Source organism: Ovis aries, chromosome 4, assembly GCF_016772045.2.
Source record: "Ovis aries strain OAR_USU_Benz2616 breed Rambouillet chromosome 4, ARS-UI_Ramb_v3.0, whole genome shotgun sequence".
Taxonomy (NCBI): domain Eukaryota; kingdom Metazoa; phylum Chordata; class Mammalia; order Artiodactyla; family Bovidae; genus Ovis; species Ovis aries.
Window position 1 is genome coordinate 11,210,645 of NC_056057.1, and position 22,379 is coordinate 11,233,023.

Below are 22,379 nucleotides of genomic sequence, written 5' to 3' on the forward strand. Positions count from 1 at the left end.
ACCTAAATGCAATAAAGGCCATATATGACAAGCTCATAGCTAACATCATACTCAGTAGTGAAAAACTGAATGCTTTTCCTCTAAGATCAAGCCAAGAATTTCCACTCCCAGCACTTTCCTTCTATATAAAAGTAAAAGTCCTAGACAGAGCAATTAGCAGAAAAATAAATAAAGGCCTCCAAACAGGAAAAGGAAGAAGCGAAAAATTGTTTCTGTTTGCAATGATATTATACACATAAAACCTTGTGTGTGTGCTTAGTTGCTCTGCTGTGACTCTTTGCGACCCCATGGACTACAGGCCGCCAGGCTCCTTTGTCTGTGGGGATTCTCCAAGCAAGAATAATGGAGTGGGTTGCCATGCTCTCCTCTAGGGGATCTTCCCAACCCAGTGATCAGACCCAGGTCTCCTGCATTGCAGACAGATTCGTTACCATCTAAGCCTCCAGGGAAGCCCATAAAACCTTAGAAACCACCCAAAAAAAGAAAAAAAAGAGAGAGAGAGAGAGAGAAAAAACCTTTAGAACAAAAAAACAAATTAGGAAAAGGTACAAGATACAAATCAATATTAAAAAGCTGATCCTCTACACAGAAAATCCTAAAGACTCCACCAGAAAATTACTAGAGCTAATTAATGAATATAGTAAAGTTGCAGGATATAAAATCAATACACAGAAATCCCTTGCATTCCGATACACTAATAATGAGAAAATAGAAAGAGAAATTAAGGAAACAATTACATTCACCATTGCAACAAAAAGAATAAAATACTTAGGAATATATCTACCCAAAGAAACAAAAGACCTATATATAGAAAACTGTAAAACACTGGTGAAAGAAATCAAAGAGGACGCTAATAGATGGAGAAATATACCATGTTCATGGATCAGAAGAATCAATATAGTGAAAATGAGTATTCTACACAAAGCAATCTATTTTCAATGCAATCTCTATCAAGCTACCAACGGTATTTTTCACAGAGCTGGAACAGATAATTTCACAGTTTGTATGGAGATACAAAAAACCTCGAATAGCCAAAGCAATCTTGAGAACAAAGAATGGAACTGGAGGAATCAACCTGCCTGACTTAAGGCTCTACTACAAAGCCACAGTCATCAAGACGGTATGGTACTGGCACAAAGACAGAAATATAGATCAATGGAACAAAACAGAAAGCCCAGAGATAAATCCACACACCTATGGACACTTTATCTTTGACAAAGGAGGCAAGAAAATACAATGAAGAAAAGACAATCTCTGTAACAAATGGTGCTGGGAAAACTGGTCAACCACTTGTAAAAGAATGAAACTAGAACACTTTCTAATGCCATACACAAAAATAAACTCAAAGTGGATTAAAGATCTAAATGTAAGACCAGAAACTATAAAACTCCTAGAGGAGAACATAGGCAAAACACTCTCTGACATAAATCACAGCAGGATCCTCTATGACCCACCTCCCAGAATCTTGGAAATAAAAGCAAAAATAAACAAATGGGACCTAATTAAAATGAAAAGCTTCTGCACAACAAAGGAAACTATAAGCAAGGTGAAAAGACAGCCTTCAGAATGGGAGAAAATAATAGAAAATGAAGCAACAGACAAAGAATTAAAAACATACAAGCAATTCCTGCAGCTCAATTCCAGAAAAATAAATGATCCAAACAAAAAATGGGCCAATTTGGATTCCTTTTATTTCTTTTTCTGCTCTGATTGCTGTGGCCAAAACTTCCAGAACTATGTTGAATAGTAGCGGTGAAAGTGGACACCCTTGTCTTGTTCCTGACTTTAGGGAAATGCTTTCAATTTTTCACCATTGAGGATAATGTTTGCTGTGGGTTTGTCATAGATAGCTTTTATTATGTTGAGGTATGTTCCTTCTATTCCTGCTTTCTGGAGAGTTTTTATCATAAATGGATGTTGAATTTTGTCAAAGGCCTTCTCTGCATCTATTGAGATAATCATATGGTTTTTATTTTTCAATTTGTTAATGTGGTGAATTACATTGATTGATTTGCGGATATTGAAGAATCCTTGCATCCCTGGGATAAAGCCCACTTGGTCATGGTGTATGATCTTTTTAATGTGTTGTTGGATTCTGATTGCTAGAATTTTGTTGAGGACTTTTGCATCTATGTTCATCAGTGATATTGGCCTGTAGTTTTCTTTTTTTGTGACATCTTTGTCAGGTTTTGGTATTAGGGTGATGGTGGCCTCATAGAATGAGTTTGGAAGTTTACCTTCCTCTGCAATTTTCTGGAAGAGTTTGAGGAGGATAGGTGTTAGCTCTTCTCTAAATTTTTGGTAGAATTCAGCTGTGAAGCCGTCTGGACCTGGGCTTTTGTTTACTGGAAGATTTCTGATTACAGTTTCAATTTCCGTGCTTGTGATGGGTCTGTTAAGATTTTCTATTTCTTCCTGGTTCAGTTTTGGAAAATTGTACTTTTCTAAGAATTTGTCCATTTCTTCCACGTTGTCCATTTTATTGGCATACAACTGCTGATAGTAGTCTCTTATGATCCTACATGGAAAACCCTAAAGACTCCACCAGAAAATTACTAGAGCTAATCAATGAATATAGTAAAGTTGCAAGATATAAAATCAACACACAGAAATCCCTTGCATTCCTATACACTAATAATGAGAAAGTAGAAAAAGAAATTAAGGAAACAATTCCATTCACCATTGCAACGAAAAGAATAAAATACTTAGGAATATATCTACCTAAAGAAACTAAAGACCTATATATAGAAAACTATAAAACACTGATGAAAGAAATCAAAGAGGACACTAATAGATGGAGAAATATACCATGTTCATGGATCGGAAGAATCAATATAGTGAAAATGAGTATACTACCCAAAGCAATTTACAAATTCAATGCAATCCCTATCAAGCTACCAGCCACATTTTTCACAGAACTAGAACAAATAATTTCAAGATTTGTATGGAAATACAAAAAACCTCGAATAGCCAAAGCAATCTTGAGAAAGAAGAATGGAACTGGAGGAATCAACTTGCCTGACTTCAGGCTCTACTACAAAGCCACAGTCATCAAGACAGTATGGTACTGGCACAAAGACAGACATACAGATCAATGGAACAAAATAGAAAGGCCAGAGATAAATCCACACACATATGGACACCTTATCTTTGACAAAGGAGGCAAGAATATACAATGGAGTAAAGACAATCTCTTTAACAAGTGGTGCTGGGAAAACTGGTCAGCCACTTGTAAAAGAATGAAACTAGATCACTTTCTAACACCGCACACAAAAATAAACTCAAAATGGATTAAAGATCTAAATGTAAGACCAGAAACTATAAAACTCCTAGAGGAGAACATAGGCAAAACACTCTCAGACATAAATCACAGCAGGATCCTCTATGATCCACCTCCCAGAATTCTGGAAATAAAAGCAAAAATAAACAAATGGGACCTAATTAAAATTAAAAGCTTCTGCACAACAAAGGAAACTATAAGCAAGGTGAAAAGACAGCCTTCTGAATGGGAGAAAATAATAGCAAATGAAGCAACTGACAAACAACTAATCTCAAAAATATACAAGCAACTTATGCAGCTCCATTCCAGAAAAATAAATGACCCAATCAAAAAATGGGCCAAAGAACTAAATAGACATTTCTCCAAAGAAGACATACGGATGGCTAACAAACACATGAAAAGATGCTCAACTTCACTCATTATTAGAGAAATGCAAATCAAAACCACAATGAGGTACCACTTCACACCAGTCAGAATGGCTGCGATCCAAAAATCTGCAAGCAATAAATGCTGGAGAGGGTGTGGAGAAAAGGGAACCCTCCTACACTGTTGGTGGGAATGCAAACTAGTACAACCACTATGGAGAACAGTGTGGAGATTCCTTAAAAAATTGCAAATAGAACTACCTTATGACCCAGCAATCCCACTTCTGGGCATACACACCGAGGAAACCAGAATTGAAAGAGACACTTGTACCCCAATGTTCATCGCAGCACTGTTTATAATAGCCAGGACATGGAAACAACCTAGATGTCCATCAGCAGATGAATGGATAAGAAAGCTGTGGTACATATACACAATGGAGTATTACTCAGCCGTAAAAAAGAATTCACTTGAATCAGTTCTGATGAGATGGATGAAACTGGAGCCGATTATACAGAGTGAAGTAAGCCAGAAAGAAAAACACCAATACAGTATACTAACACATATATACGGAATTTAGGAAGATGGCAAAGATGACCCTGTATGCAAGACAGGGAAAGAGACACAGATGTGTATAACGGACATTTGGACTCAGAGGGAGAGGGAGAGGGTGGGATGATTTGGGAGAATGACATTCTAACATGTATACTATCATGTAAGAATTGAATCGCCAGTCTATGTCTGACGCAGGATGCAGCATGCTAGGGGCTGGTGCATGGGGATGACCCAGAGAGATGTTATGGGGAAGGAGGTGGGAGGGGGGTTCATGTTTGGGAACGCATGTAAGAATTAAAGATATTAAAATTTAAAAAATAAAAAGCTAAAAAAAAAAATGGGCCAAAGAACTAAACAGACATTTCTCCAAAGAAGACATACAGATGGCTATCAAACACATGAAAAGATGCTCAACATCACTCATTATCAGAGAAATGCAAATCAAAGACATGATGAGGTACCGTCTCACGCTGGTCAGAATGGCTGCTCTTAAAAAGTCTACAAGCAATAAATGCTGGAGAGGGTGTGGAGAAAAGGGAACCTTCTTACACTGTAGGTGTAAGGGAATGCAAACTGGTACAGCCACTATGGAGAACAGTGTGGAGGTTCCTTAAAAAACTGGAAATAGAACTGCCATTCGACCCAGCAATCCCATTTCTGGGCATACACACCAAGGAAACCAGAACTGAAAGAGACAAGTGTACCTCAATGTTCATCGCGGCACTGTTTACAATAGCCAGGACATGGAAGCAACCTAGATGTCCATCAGCAGATGAATGGATAAGAAAGCTGTGTTACATATACACAATGGAGTATTACTCAGCCAGTAAAAAGAATACATTTGTATCAGTTCTAGTGAGGTGGATGAAACTGGAGCCTATTATACAGAGTGAAGTAAGCAAGAAAAAAAAACACCAATACAGTATACTAATGCATATATACGGAATTTAGAAAGATGGTAACAATAACCCTGTATGCGAGACAGCAAAAGAGTCACAGATGTATAGAACAGTCTTTTGGACTCTGTGGGAGAAGGCGAAGGTGGGATGATTTGGGAGAATGGCACTGAAACATGTATAATATCACATGTGAAAGGAATCACCAGTTCAGGTTTGACACATGCTTCAGGGTGCTCAGGGCTGGTGCACTGGGATGTCCCTGAGGGATGGTATGGGAAGGGAGGTGGGAGGGCGGTTCAGGATGGGGAACATGTGTACACTCGTAGCAGATTCATGTTGATGTATGGCAAAACCAATACAATATTGTAAAGTAATTAGTCTCCAATTAAAATAAACAAATTTATATTTTAAAAAGATTAAAAAGATAAAATTATGATTAGCATGAACAGTAGATCAATTTAAAAATAATTATTATAATAAAATTTTAAAATCAGTTAAAAAAATAAAAAGCTGCGTTTCTATACACTGACAGTAAACTATCTGAAAAAAATTAAAATGAGCTCACTTACAGTAGCATAAAAATTACTCAGGGATACATTTGAAGAAGGAGGTGAAAGATCCATACACTGAACACTGTGAAACACTGATGAAACTGAAGAAGACACAAATAAATGAAAGGTATCCTGTGTTATGAATTAGAAGAATATTATTTAAATGTTTATACTACCCTAATCAATTAGAGATTCAATGCAATAGTTATTAAAATTCCAATGAAATTTTTCACAAAAATAGAAAAAAAAAGTCTAAAACTCATATGGAACTACAAAAGACCCATGAAAAAGTGATCTTGAGTAGAAAACACAAATTGATTAAAGACTTAACTCTAAGACCTGAAACCAAAAAACTATAGATGAAAATAGAGGAAAATCTTCTTGACATCAGTCTGAGCAACAAGCTTTGGATATGACCCCCAAAACACAAACAATAAAAGCAAACACAGACAAATGGGACTGCAAACTAAAAAACTGAAAACTTCTGCACAGCAAAAGGAACAATCCACAGAATGAAAAGGCCCCCTGTGGAATGAGAGAAAATACTGGCAAACCCTATCTTAGTTCAGTTCAGTTCAGTGGCTCAGTCATGTGCAACTCTTTGCAATCCCATGGACTGCAGCACTGCAGGCTTCCCTGTCCTTCACCAACTCCTGGAGTTTGCTCAAACTCATGTCCATTGAGTCGGTGATTTCATCCAACCATCTCATTCTTTGTTGTCCCCTTCTCCTTCAAAATACATAAGGAACTCAAACTACTCAATAGCAAGAAAACAATCTTATTTGAAAAATAAACAAAGGACCTAAACAGACATTTCCCAAATGAACACACAAATGGCCAACAGATATAGGAAAAAAGTGTTTAATATCACTAATCATCAGGGAAATACAAATCAAAATCAAAATGAGGTAATCCCTCATGCTTGTTAGATGGCTGTTATTCAAAAATAAAACTGATAATGAGAGCTGGTGAGGATGTGGAGAAAACACTTGTACATTGCTAGTGGGGATGTAAACTGGTACAGCCATTATGGAAAACAGTATGGAGATTCCTCAAAAAATTAAAAACAGAATTACTCTGTGATCCAGCAATCTCACTTCTGACTATATATCAGAAAGAAATGAAATAAGTATTTTGAAGAGACAGTTGCACTCCCACGTGCATTGTAGCAAATAAACATATTTACAATAGCTATAAGAAAGAAGGAAATCCTTTTATTTGTGACAATATAGATGAAACTGAAGGCCATTATGCTAAGCGAAATAAGACAGAAAGAGAAAGACAATTACTGTATGAGCTCACTTATATGTGGAATCTAAGAAAACAACCACTTCCCCTTCAAAGTTGAACTCAGCAAACAGAGGTTACCAGGTGCTGGAGTGGGGAAGGGGGATGGGCAAATTGAAAGTGAGGGGAAGGAAAACCATATTCTGCACAAATTGAACAAGAAAAGCTGGAGTAGCAATACTTTTATCAGACAAAATATACTTTAAAAGACTACAACAAATGACAAGAAAAAAGAACAGTACATAAAGATAAATTGATACAACAAGAAGAGGTAACAATTGCAAATATAGATGCACCCAACATGAAAACAGAGTGTTAGTCGCTCAGTCATGTCTGACTCTTTGCCACTCCGTGGACTATAGGCCCCGATGGTCCTCTGTCCTTGGAATTCTCCAGGCAAGAATACTGAAGTGGGTAGCCATTCCCTTTTCCAGGGCATCTTTCTGACCCAAGGATCGAACCTGGGTCTCCTGCATTGCGTGGATTCTTACCATCTGAGTCACTAGGGAAGCCCAACATCAGTTCAGTTCAGTTCAGTCGCTCAGTTGTGTCTGACTCTTTGCGACCCCATGAATTGCAGCACGCCAGGCCTCCCTGTCCATCACCAACTCCTGGAGTTCACCCAAACCCATGTCCATTGAGTCGGTGATGCCATCCAACCATCTCACCCTCTGTCATCCCCTTCTCCTCCTGCCCTCAATGTTTCCCAGCATCAGAGTCTTTTCCAATGAGTCAACTCTTCACATGAGGTGGCCAAAGTACTGGAGTTTCAGCTTTAGCATCATTCCTTCCAAAGAACTCCCAGGGCTGATCTCCTTCAGAATGGATTGGTTGGATCTCCTTGCAGTCCAAGGGACTCTCGAGTCTTCTCCAACACCACAGTTCAAAAGCATCAATTCTTTGGCGCTCAGCTTTCTTCACAGTCCAACTCTCACATCCATATTGTGATCCACACAGTCAAAGGCTTTGGCATAGTCAATAAAGCAGAAATAGATGTTTTTCTGGAACTCTCTTGCTTTTTCTATGATCCAGCAGATGTTTGCAATTTGATCTCTGATTTCTCTGCCTTTTCTAAAACCAGCTTGAACATCTGGAAGTTCACCATTCATGTATTGCTGAAGCCTGGCTTGGAGAATTTTGAGCATTACTTTACTAGTGTGTGAGATGAGTGCCATTGTGTGGTAGTTTGATCATTTTTTGGCATTGCCTTTCTTTGGGACTGGAATGAAAACAGACCTTTTCCATTCCTGTGGCCACTGCTGAGTTTCCCAAATTTGCTGGCATATTGAATGCAGCACTTTCACAGCATCATCTTTCAGGATTTGAAATAGCTCAACTGGAATTCCATCACCTCCTCTAGCTTTGTTTGTAGTGATGCTTTCTCAGGCCCACTTGACTTCACATTCCAGGATGTCTAGCTCTAGGTGAGTGATCACACCATCGTGATTATCTGGGTCATGAAGACCTTTTTTGTACAGTTCTTCTGTGTATTCTTGCCACCTCTTCTTAATATCTCCTGCTGCTGTTAGGTCCATACCATTTCTGTCCTTCATCAAGCCCATCTTTGCATGAAATGTTCCCCTTGTACCCAACATAAGAACACCTAAATACATGCAGCAAATATTAACAAACATAAAGAAAGAAACTGAAACTAATACAACAGTATTATGGGACTTTAGCATTCCACTTATATCAGTGGACAGATTATCCAGAGAGAATGTCAAGAAAGAAATATGGGCCGTAAACAATACGCTAGATGAGAAAGGATCCTAATCATGATCAAGTGGGATTTATCCCAGCAATGCAGGAATGGTTCAGTATCTGTAAATCAATCAATGTGAAAGACCATACTAACAAGTTGAATAATAAAAATGATCTGATCAATGCAAAAGATTCAATAAAAGCTTTTAACAATAAAAAAATAAAAAACCTTCAATATAGCAGGCATGGAGGGAACGTGTTCTGTGCTTAGTTGCTCAGTTGTGTCCGACTCTTTGCGACCCCATGGATTGTAGCCCACCAGGCTGCTCTGTCCATGGAATTCTCCAGGCAAAAATACTGGAGTGGGTTGCCATGCCCTCCTCCAGGGGATCGTCCCGACCCAGGGAACATATATCAACATAATAAGAACCATATATAACAAACCTATAGTCAACATCAAACTAGCAGTGAAAAGCTGAAAGCACTCCCTCTAAGATCAGGAACAAGACAAGGATGCCTACTCTTGCTACTTTTATTTAACATAGCATTGGAAATACTGGTGATGGCAATTAAACAAGAAAAAGAAATAAAAGTCATCCAAATTGGATATGAAGAAGTAGAACTGTCCTTTGAATTCTAACCACATAATACTATGTATAGAAGATAACATAATACTATGTACAGAAGAACCTAACATGCCGCCAAAAAAACTATTAGAACTAATAAATGAATTCAGTAAGATTGCAGGATATAAAATTAATATACAGAAATCTGTTGTGTTTCTATACATTAACAACAAACTATCAGAAGAGAAATAAAGAAAACAATCACATTTATACTTGCATCAAAAATAATAAATCAGTAGAAATAAATGTAAGGAGTTAAAAGACCTTTACACTGGAAACCACGTGACACTGATGCAACAAAACGGATGGAAAGATAGACCGTGTTCATGTGCTGGAAGAATTAATGTTGTTAAAATGGCCATACTACCCAAGGCAATTGACAGATTCAATGCAATCCCTATCAAAACAGCAAAGGCATTTTTCACAGAGCTAGAACAAATAATTCTAAAATTTGTATGGAACCATAAAAGACCCTGAAGTTTTTTTCTCTAATATAGTAAGTAGGAAGAAGAAAACACAGACATTTGAATGTTTCCTACACCGAAATACATGATTTTCCCATTGCATATGCAGATGAAATTTGCAAAAATAATTTTAAAATTCTATATACTTTACTAGAACTGTCCCGAAAATTTGGTTCTGAGCTTCTTAGCAACTAGTATTTTAAAAAGGAACTTGTTAATTGATTGTTAGTTGATTGATCAAACACATATATATTTATCACCTGTAGAGTTAACTTTAGGGCTGGTTCATTTTTCTAAAAGAAAAGGAAATTGAAGAGTAGGGTTTTAATCAGAACTGTATTTCCCTCACCCTCTGGTACTACCTTGTTCCTTACCTTGGAGAAAATCAGACATAAACCCAAGATTTTTACCAGGAAAGAGGAAGGCTGTTATAATTTCAAGTACTTTCTGTAATCTGTCTACAACTCTAGCACTATCCCTGACTCTGTCTCCTTATAATACATATCATCTGACACTAATATGTGAGGATTTATCAGGGAGTTTTATTTTCTGGCAACTCCTTAGAGTAGATTAGTAGAAAGTACATTTAAAAATTTTCAATTATATGTTCTTTTTGGAGATGTTGCTAATGCCATGAGGGAGTTCATCAATAAAAATACCTCTAAAGGAGAAGTGCCTTTAGTTTTCAGCTGCATATTTTATGGAATACTGTGACTTCTTTTTTATTAATATGAAGCACACAGTGTCACAGCAGTGAACAGTTTAAAGTTTAGGCTTAAAATATCATATTTTGGAGTATATTTCAATTTTCTAATTGAGAAGTAGATTCCTTCCTACTCAATAAAATGCTGCTATAGATAGTAATAAAACTGTTAATAACAGATATTGTACTCACCCCGATTTTTCTTGCATAGTTCTAATAAACGACAGGAAAATCATATATTTCAGTGTAGGAGTCATTCAAACGTCTGTGTTTTCTTCTTCCTAGCAGGCTAGAGAAAAATACTTTTTTTTCAGTCAGGTTTTTATGCACGTTTCTCCTCTGCTTCCACTTCAGTCAGAGGTCATTTGGCTCAGAAATGGCAGTGTTTCTCAGTATGGGTGTGCCGAAACTGGAAGGTGGGGAGAAGGAAGTCTGCACATTTGATTTCAGTTTCGTTTTCCCAGATCTGCATTTACTGAAGTAACTTTTATTTTTTTTTTCTCTCTGAAAGGAGTCCTTCGGTAAGCCATTACTCATCCACTCTTCTGGTGTGTGTGGTTAGAATTCAAAGGTTAAAATCTTTTCTTTGCTTGAGACTTTTGAGGGCTGCCAAGAGCCCAGAACTTGAGTAGGACTTTAAGCAGGCATTTCACTGGTTTTCTTGGGTGCACTATCCACCTGTCTCTGTTTTCCCAAAAAGAATGTAAAGGAGTGGCTTTCAGGGCCTTTTTGGAGCTCCCTAGGGACTTCCAGGTGGCACTAGTGGTAAAGAACCCACCTACAATGCAGAAGACAAGAGATGTGGGTTTGATCCCTGAGGGGAGAAGATCCCTTGGAGGAGGAAATGGCAACACACTGCAGTATTCTTGCCTGGAGAAGTTCATGGATAGAGGATCCTGGTCAGTTACAGTCCATGAGGTCTCAAAGAGTTGGACGTGAATAAGTGACTTAGCACGTTCATGTTCAGTTCAGTCGCTCAGTCGTGTCCAACTCTTTGTGACCCCATGAATCACAGCACGCCAGGCCTCCCTGTCCATCACCAACTCCCAGAGTTCACCCAAACCCACGTCCATCAAGTCGGTGATGCCATCCAGTCATCTCATCCTCTGTCATCCCCTTTTTCTCCTGCCCCAATCCCTCCCAGCATCAGAGTCTTTTCCAATGAGTCAACTCTTCGCATGAGGTGGCCAAAGTATTGGAGTTTCAGCTTTAGCATCAGTCCTTCCAAAGAACACCCAGGGCTGATCTCCTTTAGAATAGACTGATTGGATCTCCTGGCAGTCCACGGGACTCTCAAGAGTCTTCTCCAATACCACAGTTCAAAAGCATCAATTCTTTGGCACTCAGCTTTCTTCACAGTCCATCTCTCACATCCATACATGACCACTGGAAAAATCATAGCCTTGACTAGACGGACCTTTGTTAGCAAAGTAATGTCTCTGCTTTTGAATACGCTATCTAGGTTGGTCATAACTTTCTTTCCAGGGAGTAAGCATCTTTTAATTTCATGGCTGCAGTCACCATCTGCAGTGATTTTGGAGCCCCCCAAAATAAAGTCTGACACTGTTTCCCATCTATTTCCCATGAAGTGATGGGACCAGATGCCATGATCTTCGTTTTCTGAATGTTGAGCTTTAAGCCAACTTTTTCACTCTCCTCTTTTACTTTCATCAAGAGGCTTTTTAGCTCCTCTTCACTTTCTGCCATAAGGGTGGTGTCATCTGCATATCTGAGGTGATTGATATTTCTCCTGGCAATCTTGATTCCAGCTTGTGCTTCTTCCAGTCCAGCGTTTCTCATGATGTACTCTGCATATAAGTTAAATATGCAGGGTGACAATATACAGCCTTGACGTACTCCTTTTCCTATTTGAAACCAGTCTGTTGTTCCATGTCCAGTTCTAACTGTTGCTTCCTGACCTGCATACAGATTTCTCAAGAGGCAGGTCAGGTGGTCTGGTATTCCCATCTCTCTCAGAATTTTCCACAGTCTATCGTGATACACATAGTCAAAGGGTTTGGCATAGTCAATAAAGCAGAAATAGATGTTTTCTGGAACTCTCTTGCTTTTTCCATGATCCAGCTGAAACTGAAACCATACTCACAGAAAACTAGTCAATCTAATCACACTAGGACCACAGCCTTGTCTAACTCAATGAAACTAAGCCATGCCCACGGGGCAACCCAAGATGGGCAGGTCATGGTGGAGAGGTCTGACAGAATGTGGTCCACTGGAGAAGGGAATGGCAAGCCACTTCAGTATTCTTGCCTTGAGAACCCCATGAACAGTATGAAAAGGTAAAATGATAAGATACTGAAAGAGGAACTCCCCAGGTCAGTAGGTGCCCAATATGCTACTGGAGATCAGTGGAGAAATAACTCCAGAAAGAATGAAGGGATGGAGCCAAAGCAAAAACAATACCCAGCTGTGGATGTGACTGGTGATAGAAGCAAGGTTCGATGCTGTAAAGAGCAGTATTGCATAGGAACCTGGAATGTCAGGTCCATGAATCAAGGCAAATTGGAAGTGGTCAAACAGGAGATGGCAAGAGTGAACGTCGACATTCTAGGAATCAGAGAACTAAAATGGGTGAATTTAACTCAGATGACCATTATATCTACTACAGTGGGCAGGAATCCCTCAGAAGAAATGGAGTAGCCATCATGGTCAACAAAAGAGTCCGAAATGCAGTACTTGGATGCAATTTCAAAAATGACAGAATGATCTCTGTTCGTTTCCAAGGCAAACCATTCAATATCACGGTAATCCAAGTCTATGCCCCAACCAATAATGCCGAAGAAGCTGAAGTCGAATGGTTCTATGAAGACCTACAAGACCTTTTAGAACTAATACCCAAAAAGATGTCCTTTTCATTATAGGCGACTGGAATGCAAAAGTAGGAAGTCAAGAAACACCTGGAGTAACGGGCAAATTTGGCCTTGGAATGTGGAATGAAGCAGGGCAAAGACTAATAGAGTTTTGCCAAGAAAATGCACTGGTCATAGCAAACACCCTCTTCCAACAACACAAGAGAAGACTCTACACATGGACATCACCAGATGGTCAATACCGAAATCAGATTGATTATATTCTTTGCAGCCAAAGATGGAGAAGCTCTATACAGTTAACAAAAACAAGAAAATTTACACAGTTGGATTTAAATAAAAAGTAAGTTTGGAAAAGTCCCATTACTATTATGGAAAATTAAACCATGGTTTTAAATCTTACAAAGACAACATAAGTCAGATTATATGAAAAAATATAAATATATGTGAATAAATCTATAAATGTAAGTAAATATATATGAATTTGTTACTTTGTTTTCAAAGTTGTACATTTTGGGGAGTATTCTCTTATTAACTTTATTTTTTTTTTCTCTTATTAACTTTAAAACAATTTATTTATTTTTGGCTACTCTGGGTCTTTGTTACTGTGTGTGGGCTTTCACAAGTTGCAGGAGTCAGGGCTACTACTCTCGAGCTGCAGTGTGCGGGCTTCAGTCGTTGCCAATGCGGTCTCTAGAGTGAGGGCCCAGTAGCTGGGGGCACAGGCTTAGCTGCCCTGCTGTATGTGGAATTTTCCCAGACCAGGATTGGAACCTGTGCCCACTGCACTGGCAGTGGGTTCTTAACCAATGGACCACCAAGGAAGTCCATCGTATTAATTTTTTTTTTTTTACTTAAAAAACTTTGGAGGGGAAGATTGTAGATTCACAAGCAATTGTAAGAAATAATTCAGAGATTCAGTGTATGCTTTGCCTGCTACTGCTGCTACTGCTACTGCTAAGTCGCTTCAGTCGTGTCCGACTCTGTGCGACCCCATACACGGCAGCCCACCAGGCTCCCCGTTCCTGAGATTCTCCAGGCAAGAACACTGGAGTGGGTTGCCATTTCCTTCTCCAATGCATGAAAGTGAAAAGCGAAAGTGGAGTTGCTCAGTCGTGCCCAGCTCTTAGTGACCCCATGGACTGCAGCTTACCAGGCTCCTCCGCCCATGGGATTTTCCAGGCCTAGTTCCCCTCAATGGTAACATCCAGAGGAGCTACACTGTGAAATCACCAGCAGGATATTGACATTGATACAGACACAATACAGACAATTCCATCCCTACAAGGATCACTTCTATTGCCCTTTTATAGCCGTACCCATCTTTCTCCCAGACTTTCTTCTCCAGACTCCTGGCAACCAATAATCCGTTCTCCATGTCTATAATTTTGTTATTTCAAGATTGTGATATGAATGGAATCACTTAGTATGTAAACTTGTGAGACTGGATTTTTTTACTCAGCCGATTCCAAGTTGTTGGGTGTATCAGTAGTTTATTTCATTTTATTGCAAAGTAATATGTCATAGCATGGGCGTTCTATAGTTTGTTTGGCTATTTACCTTAAAGGACACTTGAGTTGTTTCTGATTTGGGGATGTTATAAGTAAAGGTATTTAAAACATTATTATGTAAGACTTTGTGTAAACATGTCTTTTCATTTCTCTGGGATAAATGCCCAGGGGTGCAACTGCTGGATCATAAGCTATCAGTTAGATTTTTAGGAAAATGCCAAACCGTCTTCCATAGCAGCTATATCATATTTTATATCCCATCTACAATGCATATGTTTCTCAGCTTCCTTCCAAAATTTAGTGTTGGCACTACTTTTTTAAGTTAGCCGTTCTGATAAGCATATACTGATAACACATTGCAGTTTTAGTCTGTGTTTCCTTAATGGCTAACCATGTTGGGCAGAGCATCTTTTCATGTTCTCATTTGCCATCTATATATTCTCTCTGATGAAACATCTCAGTGTTTTTTCATGTCACTTGCCTGTTTCTTTTTTTCTTAATCTTGCTGGTCTGGAGACCACATTTTAAATTCTTCCCTCACCCCCTTTCTTTTTCCTTTTTTCCTTTTTTTTTTTTTTAACAATTTGTCTCTTTATTTTCGGTTGTGCTGGGTCTTCTTTGCTGCTCTCAGGCTTTCTCTAGTTGCGGTGAGAGGGGACTTCTCTCCCGTGCAGGAAGTAGGTTTCCCATTGTCGTGACCTCTCCTCATTGCAGAGGACAGTCTCTAGGTACAGGAGCTTCATGAGTTGCAGTTTGCAGGCTCAGTGGCTGTGGTTTATGGGTCCTAGAGCACGCCAGCTTCAGTAGCTGCAGCATGCACCCTTGCCCATTTCTGATGGAGCTGAGTGACTTTAACAGTTGCAATTTTCGGGTTCTTTATATATTCAGGATAATAGTCTTTTGTCAAATATGTGGTTGCAAATATTTTATTCCGTTCTATATATGTCTTTTGATCCCCGTGATAGGATCTTTGACAGAGCAAAAGTTTTTGTTTTTGATCAAGTCCAATTTATGAACTTTTCTCCTGTGGTGCTTTTGGTGGCAAGTCTTAAGAATTCTTTGCCTAGCCCTGGACACCAGATACTTTCTTCCATGTTTTTTCCTAAAAGTTTTATAATTTTATAAAATTGTAAAAGCATAATTAAATCTAAACCTGTGATCCATTTTGAGTTAATTTTTGCATTAAATGTGAGGTTTAAGTTCATTTTTAAGCCTGTGGATGATCAATTGCTTTAGCACCATTTGTTGAAAAGGCTATTATTCCTCCATTGAATTAATGTTACAACTTAGTAGAAAATCAGTTGAGCATATTTATGTGAGGCTATTTATAAGCTTTCTATTCTGTCCCATTGATCTATGTATCTATTTCTCTGTCATATAGCCTTGACCATTTTATGATTTGAAATCAGGTAAGTCAACTTCTCCCATCTAATTCCTTTAAAAGATTGCTTTAGCTATTCTTTTTTTTGCCTTTCTATATAAATTTTATAATAATTTTCTCTATACAAAGAATCTTATTGAAATTTCAATAGGAATTTCACTAAAAATGTATCAATTTGGGGAGAATGGATACGTTGAGTCTTCTAATCCTTTAACTGGTATGTCTCTCCATTTAATCTTTGATTGCTTTCATTGCATGCTGTAGTTTCCAATATAAGAGTTATGCACATGTTTTGTTGGACTTAAATTGAACTATTTCCATTTTTTGAGTGATTATAAATAGTATTGATATTTTATATTAGTGTCCATGTGTTTATTGCTCATATATAGAAAGACAATTTATTTTTGTACGTTCATTTTGTCTACTGTGACCTTGCTGAATTCCCTTATTAATTCTAGGTTGTTTTTTGTTTGTTTGTTTGTTTTTGTAGATTCCTTAGGATTTTTTATGTAGAAAATCACATAAGTTTCAGTTTTTATTTTTCCTTTCTGATCTATATCTTTTAATTTCCTTTCTTGCTTTATCGCATTAGCTTGAACTTCCAGTACAATGTTGAATAAAAGTGATAAGAGCAGATATCTTAGCCTTGTTCTCATTCCTGGGGTAAAAAACATTTAGTTTTTTACCATTAAGTATGATTTAATTGCATGGTTTTTTGTAGATGTTCTTTATTACGTTAAGGAAGCCTCCCTCTAGTCCTAGTTTTCTATGAGATTTTTTTTTTTATCACCAATGAATGTTGAATATTGTCACATGATTTCTCTCTACAAGTTGACTTGTTGTCTAATTTTCTATTTTAGCCTGTTGATATGGTAGTTGATTACTTTTTGAACATTGAATCACCCTTGTATTTTGGTATAAACTCCACTTGCCATGGTATATAATCCTTTCATATATGAATTCTGGTTGCTTATATTTGTTAAGTATCTTTTGTGTTTATGTTCATGAGGGATATTGGTTTTTGCTTTTTTTTTAGGTGAGGTACTCTGGTTTTTGCATGAGGTAATTCTAAATTTATAAAATCAATTAGGAGTTGTTCTTCTATTTTCTGGAAGAGATTGTATAGAAGTGATATTAATACTGCTTTTCTTGTTTTGGCAGAGTTCTCCAGTAAAACTATCTGAGCCTGGAGACTTCATTTTTGGGAATTTAAAAATTATATATTCAGTTTCCTTAAGGGTTATAAGGTTATTCGGGCTTCCCTGGTAGCTCAGCTGGTAAAGAATCCACCTGTAATGTGGGAGACCTGGGTTTGATCCCTAGTTTGGGAAGATCCCCTGGAGAAGGGAACGGCTACCCACACCAGTATTCTGGCCAGGACTGAACTACTTTTGCTCATAAGGTTATTCCAATGATCTGTTTCACACTGGATAAGATACAGTAGTTTATGCTTTTCTGAGAATTGGTCAACTTCATCAAAGTTGTAAAATTTATGTGTTCATGTGTGTGTTAAAGTTGCTCAGTCGTGTCCGACTCTTTGTAACTCCATGGACTATATAAAGCCCATGGAATTCTCCAGGCCAGAATACTGGAGTGGGTAAAATCCTGAAAGATGATGCTGTGAAAGTGCTGCACTCAATATGTCAGCAAATTTGGAAAACTCAGCAGTGGCCACAGGACTGGAAAAGGTCAGTTTTCATTCCAATCCCAAAGAAAGGCAATGCCAAAGAATACTCAAACTACCACACCATTGCACTCATCTCACATGCTAGTAAAGTAACACTCAAAATTCTCCAAGCCAGGCTTCAGCAATACGTGAACCATGAACTTCCTGATGTTCAAGCTGGTTTTAGAAAAGGCAGAGGAACCAGAGATCAAATTGCCAACATCCGCTGGATCATCGAAAAAGCAAGAGAGTTTCAGAAAAACATCTATTTTTGCTTTATTGACTATGCCAAAGCCTTTGACTGTATGGATCACAATAAACTGCGGAAAATTCTGAGAGAGATGGGAATATCAGACCATCTGACCTGCCTCTTGAGAAATCTGTATGCAGGTCAGGAAGCAACAGTTAGAACTGGACATGGAACAACAGACTGGTTCCAAATAGGAAAAGGAGTATGTCAAGGCTGTATATTGTCACCCTGCCCATTTAACTTATATGCAGAGTACATCATGAGAATCGCTGGACTGGAAGAAGCACAAGCTGGAATCAAGATTGCCAGGAGAAATATCAATCACCTCAGACATGCAGATGACACCACCCTTATGGCAGAAAGTGAAGAGGAGCTAAAAAGCCTCTTGATGTAAGCAAAAGTGGAGAGTGAAAAAGTTGGCTTAAAGCTCAACATTCAGAAAACAAAGATCATGGCATCTGGTCCCATCACTTCATGGGAAATAGATGGGGAAACAGTGGAAACAGTGTCAGACTTTATTTTTGTGGGCTCCAAAATCACTGCAGATGGTGACTGTAGCCATGAAATTAAAAGACCCTTACTCCTTGGAAGAAAAGTTATGATCAACCTAGATAGCATATTCAAAAGCAGAGACATTACTTTGCTGACTAAGGTCCGTCTAGTCAAGGCTATGGTTTTCCTGTGGTCATGTATGGATGTGAGAGTTGGACTGTGAAGAAGGCTGAGCGCCGAAGAATTGATGCTTTTGAACTGTGGAGTTGGAGAAGACTCTTGAGAGTTCCTTGGACTTCAAGGAGATCCAACCAGTCCATTCTGAAGGAGATTAGCCCTGGGATTTCTTTGGAAGGAATGATGCTAAAGCTGAAACTCCAGTACTTTGGCCACCTCATGCGAAGAGTTGACTCATTGGAAAAGACTCTGATGCTGGAAGAGACTGGGGGCAGGAGGAGAAGGGGACAACAGAGGATGAGATGGCTTGATGGCATCACTGACTCGATGGACGTGAGTCTGAGTGAACTGTGGGAGTTGGTGATGGACAGGGAGGTGCCGGGAGCCAGCGTGAGGAACTTTGCCCATGGCAAATGTCATGAGGAAGGAGGCTTCGGCATATGCAAAGGCGGATCAAGCCTCAGGAAACCCCCTGTTCCCGAGCATCTACCCCCAAAACCAGAGTCTACCTACTTTACTGTTTCATGCTCTCACCTATGCCTCTGACTTTACGGGGGGCTGACCCCCATTACCTCTCTTGGAGAAGGAGTTAACTTACAGCTCCAAGTCAATAAAAATTCCTGGGCGTGACAAGAGTGTTTCAACTTATGAACTCCTCTGAAGGTTATCTAGCCTGCCTGTACAGATTCTCTCGCCACATGTGACTGTTTACAGCCTCCCAACTGTGAGAGGCACGAGATGTTTTAGACTTACTAAAGGCAGATTCTTTGGGGAAGTTAGAAATTATTAGTATAGTGGGTTGGTTAGGAATTAATTGGTGAAGGGTTTTTCATTTGTTGTGCCAATAATTGCTGCTAATTCCCTGCCCTGGGTGTGACAAGGGTGTCTCAGGTCAAACCTCTCTGCTGACAGACTAGGTTGTGTGACAACCTCTCAACCATAAGCAGCACAGAGAGTTTGGAGTATTTTGAAAGTCTTAATTAGCATAGGGCTTTTCTCATTGTTGACTCAATGATTGCTGCCAGGCCTCCATATCCTTAGACACCTGGGAATATAGTAATGTATTTGGAATATAGAAAAGGGAATATAGTAGTTTTTGATGTTAGCAATACTAGATGTTTTGAGTTAATGAATTTTCTCTTTTGTTATAGATCACTGTACTTTGTTATAAATCACTGTGTCCTTGCTATGTAAAAATGTAACTTTATTACTATCTTAAGACTAAATAGATCTTAAGGGGAACATTGGTGAAGGGGTTTCATTTGTTGGGCTGATGTTTGCTACTAAATCTTCGTATTTCCTGCCCTTATAATGAATATAACTAGCATATAGGAGAAATAGGTATTAACCTTTAAGATTAATCATGTTAACCTTAGGGTAAATAAATTCCTTTCTTAGTTTTAACCCACTACACCCTCACCCTATAGGAATGCAACTTTATCTGCTACCTTCAGAGGGTGGCGCCTGGTTTAAGAAAAAAACACCCTTGGGAAAAATAAGTTTTTTGGTTATCAGAAAGAAAGGATCATAAAATGTCAGCAGGCCTCATGGCCAGAAGATGATGTAAAACCCCTAAGACCTTTATGTATACTTTTATGTGAAGCACCTGATTTTGATAAAGGTCAGGACTGCTGACCCCTGCGTGACTTCAAAATTTCCATTTGGCTCTATGTGTAACAAAACGTATATAAGCAAACCTAAATAATAAAGAAATCAGATCAGTTTCTGGAAGGACTGATTCCCCCGTGTCGTTTCTTTCTTGATCCCCATTTTTCTGGCTGAATTTCCATCTGGAGCGTGGGTGCTTGCCACGTCTACTTACTTGCCCCGGCTTTTAAGTTCCACGTGAGAAGGAGCCCAAGGAGGGGCACCTTCCAATATTCAAGTGGCGCCGGTGGCCCAACATAGATGGTGCAAATTCCTTGTCTTGGAATTTTATTGGTATCCCACGTAAACCAAGTTATTCAGCCTCTTTTTCTCCACTAATATTTCCTACTACACTATCCATTTCTAATCTCTCTATATATCTTTAACTAAGCAATTAATTCCTAGGACACCGATTCCATCTCCCATTCGAATTACCCTGGATCCACCGGGGCTGGACCCCGGCAGGGAGGCCTGGCATGCTGCGATTCGTGGGGTCGCAAAGAGTCGGACACGACCGAGTGACTGAACTGACTGAACTATACATTTTCTGGTTTGTTTTTAAATTTCCAAATATCTAGGGGTGTTTCTATTTAGTTATTTTTGTGCTCCACTTCAGACTTCCTTGCATCGTAGTCCAAGAATATGCATCTCTTACGGTTATTGTTTGAAGTTGATAAGACCTCTTCTCTAGACAATAAATACCACAGACTTAACCAACGGAAGTCCTAATTGCAATTTCACTGACACTTGTGGCATCTTCCCCAGAGATTAGAAGCTCCCAGACACATGATAGGAGGGCGTTGTTTTAGACAATGCCTTATGGTCCAGCCTGCTCAGAAATGGACGGCAGGATAGTCAGTAGCTTTGCCTGAAGACTGCATACATTCTTGGTCCCTCTGTCGTGATATTAATGCATATATCTGGACATCCTGCTGAACATCCCTGGGATCCCTTACATTGATGACATCATGCTAATCAAGTCAGATGAGCAGGCAAGCACACTAGAACACTTGGTAAGAAACAAGCGTCCTAGGGGATGGGAGATAAACACCCTGAAGACTTGGGGACTGGTCACATCGGTGTCTGAGTCTGTTTTCAGGAGAACATGAACTGCAACAGATTTTCTCATTAGTTCTGAAGATCCTGAACTCTTGATGTCATATTTAATGAGACTAAAAGAACATGCTACCTTTTCACTTGTCATTTTCTTATTGCTTGTTTTGTGTTTGGAGCCAGTGAAATCCTAAAGCCCCACTTCAGACAGCAGAATATAATACTGCATGAAACACACTAAACGAATGAGCAGCCCATTTCTGTGAAATGGCTCCGTTTCCTTGTTGTATGTGATCCCTGTTACCCTACATCTGGCCTCCCTGGTAGCTCAGTTGGTAAAGAATCTGCCTGCAATGCAGGAGATCCTGGTTCGATTCCTGGGTTAGGAAGTTCTGCTGGAGAAGGGACAGGCTACCCATTCCAGTATTCTTGGGCTTCTTTAATGGCTCAGCTGGTAAAGAATCTGCCTGCAGTGTGGGAGACCTGGGTTCAGTCTCTGGGTTGGGAGGATCTCCTGGAGAAGGGAACAGCTACCCACGCCAGTATTCTGGTCTGGAGAATTCCATGGATTGTATTGTCCATGGATTGCAAAGAGCTGGACTGACTGAGCGGCTTTCACCTTCACCCTGTGTCTAGCCATTACCATGGACCAGTGAATCTGAACTATGTGCAGATCAAGTTCTTCTATTTATGTGTTTTTTTTTTGGCTGCACTGGGTCTTTGTTGCTTTGCACAGGCTTTCTCTAGTTGCAGCAAGTGGGAGCTACCTTCATTGTGGTATTGGACTTCTCATTGTGGTGGCTTCTCTTACTGTGGAACACAGGCTCTACGCATACAGCTTCAGTAGTTGCAGCAAATTGCAGCTTGTCGGATCTAGAGCATGGGCTCTGTTGTGGTGCATGGGTTAGCCACTCCGCGGCATGTGGGATCTTCCTGCACCAGTGATCG

General features: G+C 39.2%; 1 protein-coding gene across 7 annotated transcripts in view; it reads right to left on the reverse strand.

The window, feature by feature from the left end:
• Positions 1-22,379, reverse strand: part of LOC114114485 (sterile alpha motif domain-containing protein 9) — an 81,883-nt gene that overhangs the window by 17,004 nt on the left and 42,500 nt on the right. Inside the window, exon 1 of one of the 7 annotated variants that reach the window (XM_042248376.1) lies at positions 10,733-10,801. The exons of 5 other annotated variants lie outside the window; for them this stretch is intronic. The gene's annotated coding sequence lies outside the window, so the exon portion shown is untranslated. Of the gene's footprint in view, positions 1-10,621; positions 10,802-22,379 lie in introns of those variants that run through there. One more of the 7 variants, XM_042248373.1, reaches the window with a different exon arrangement.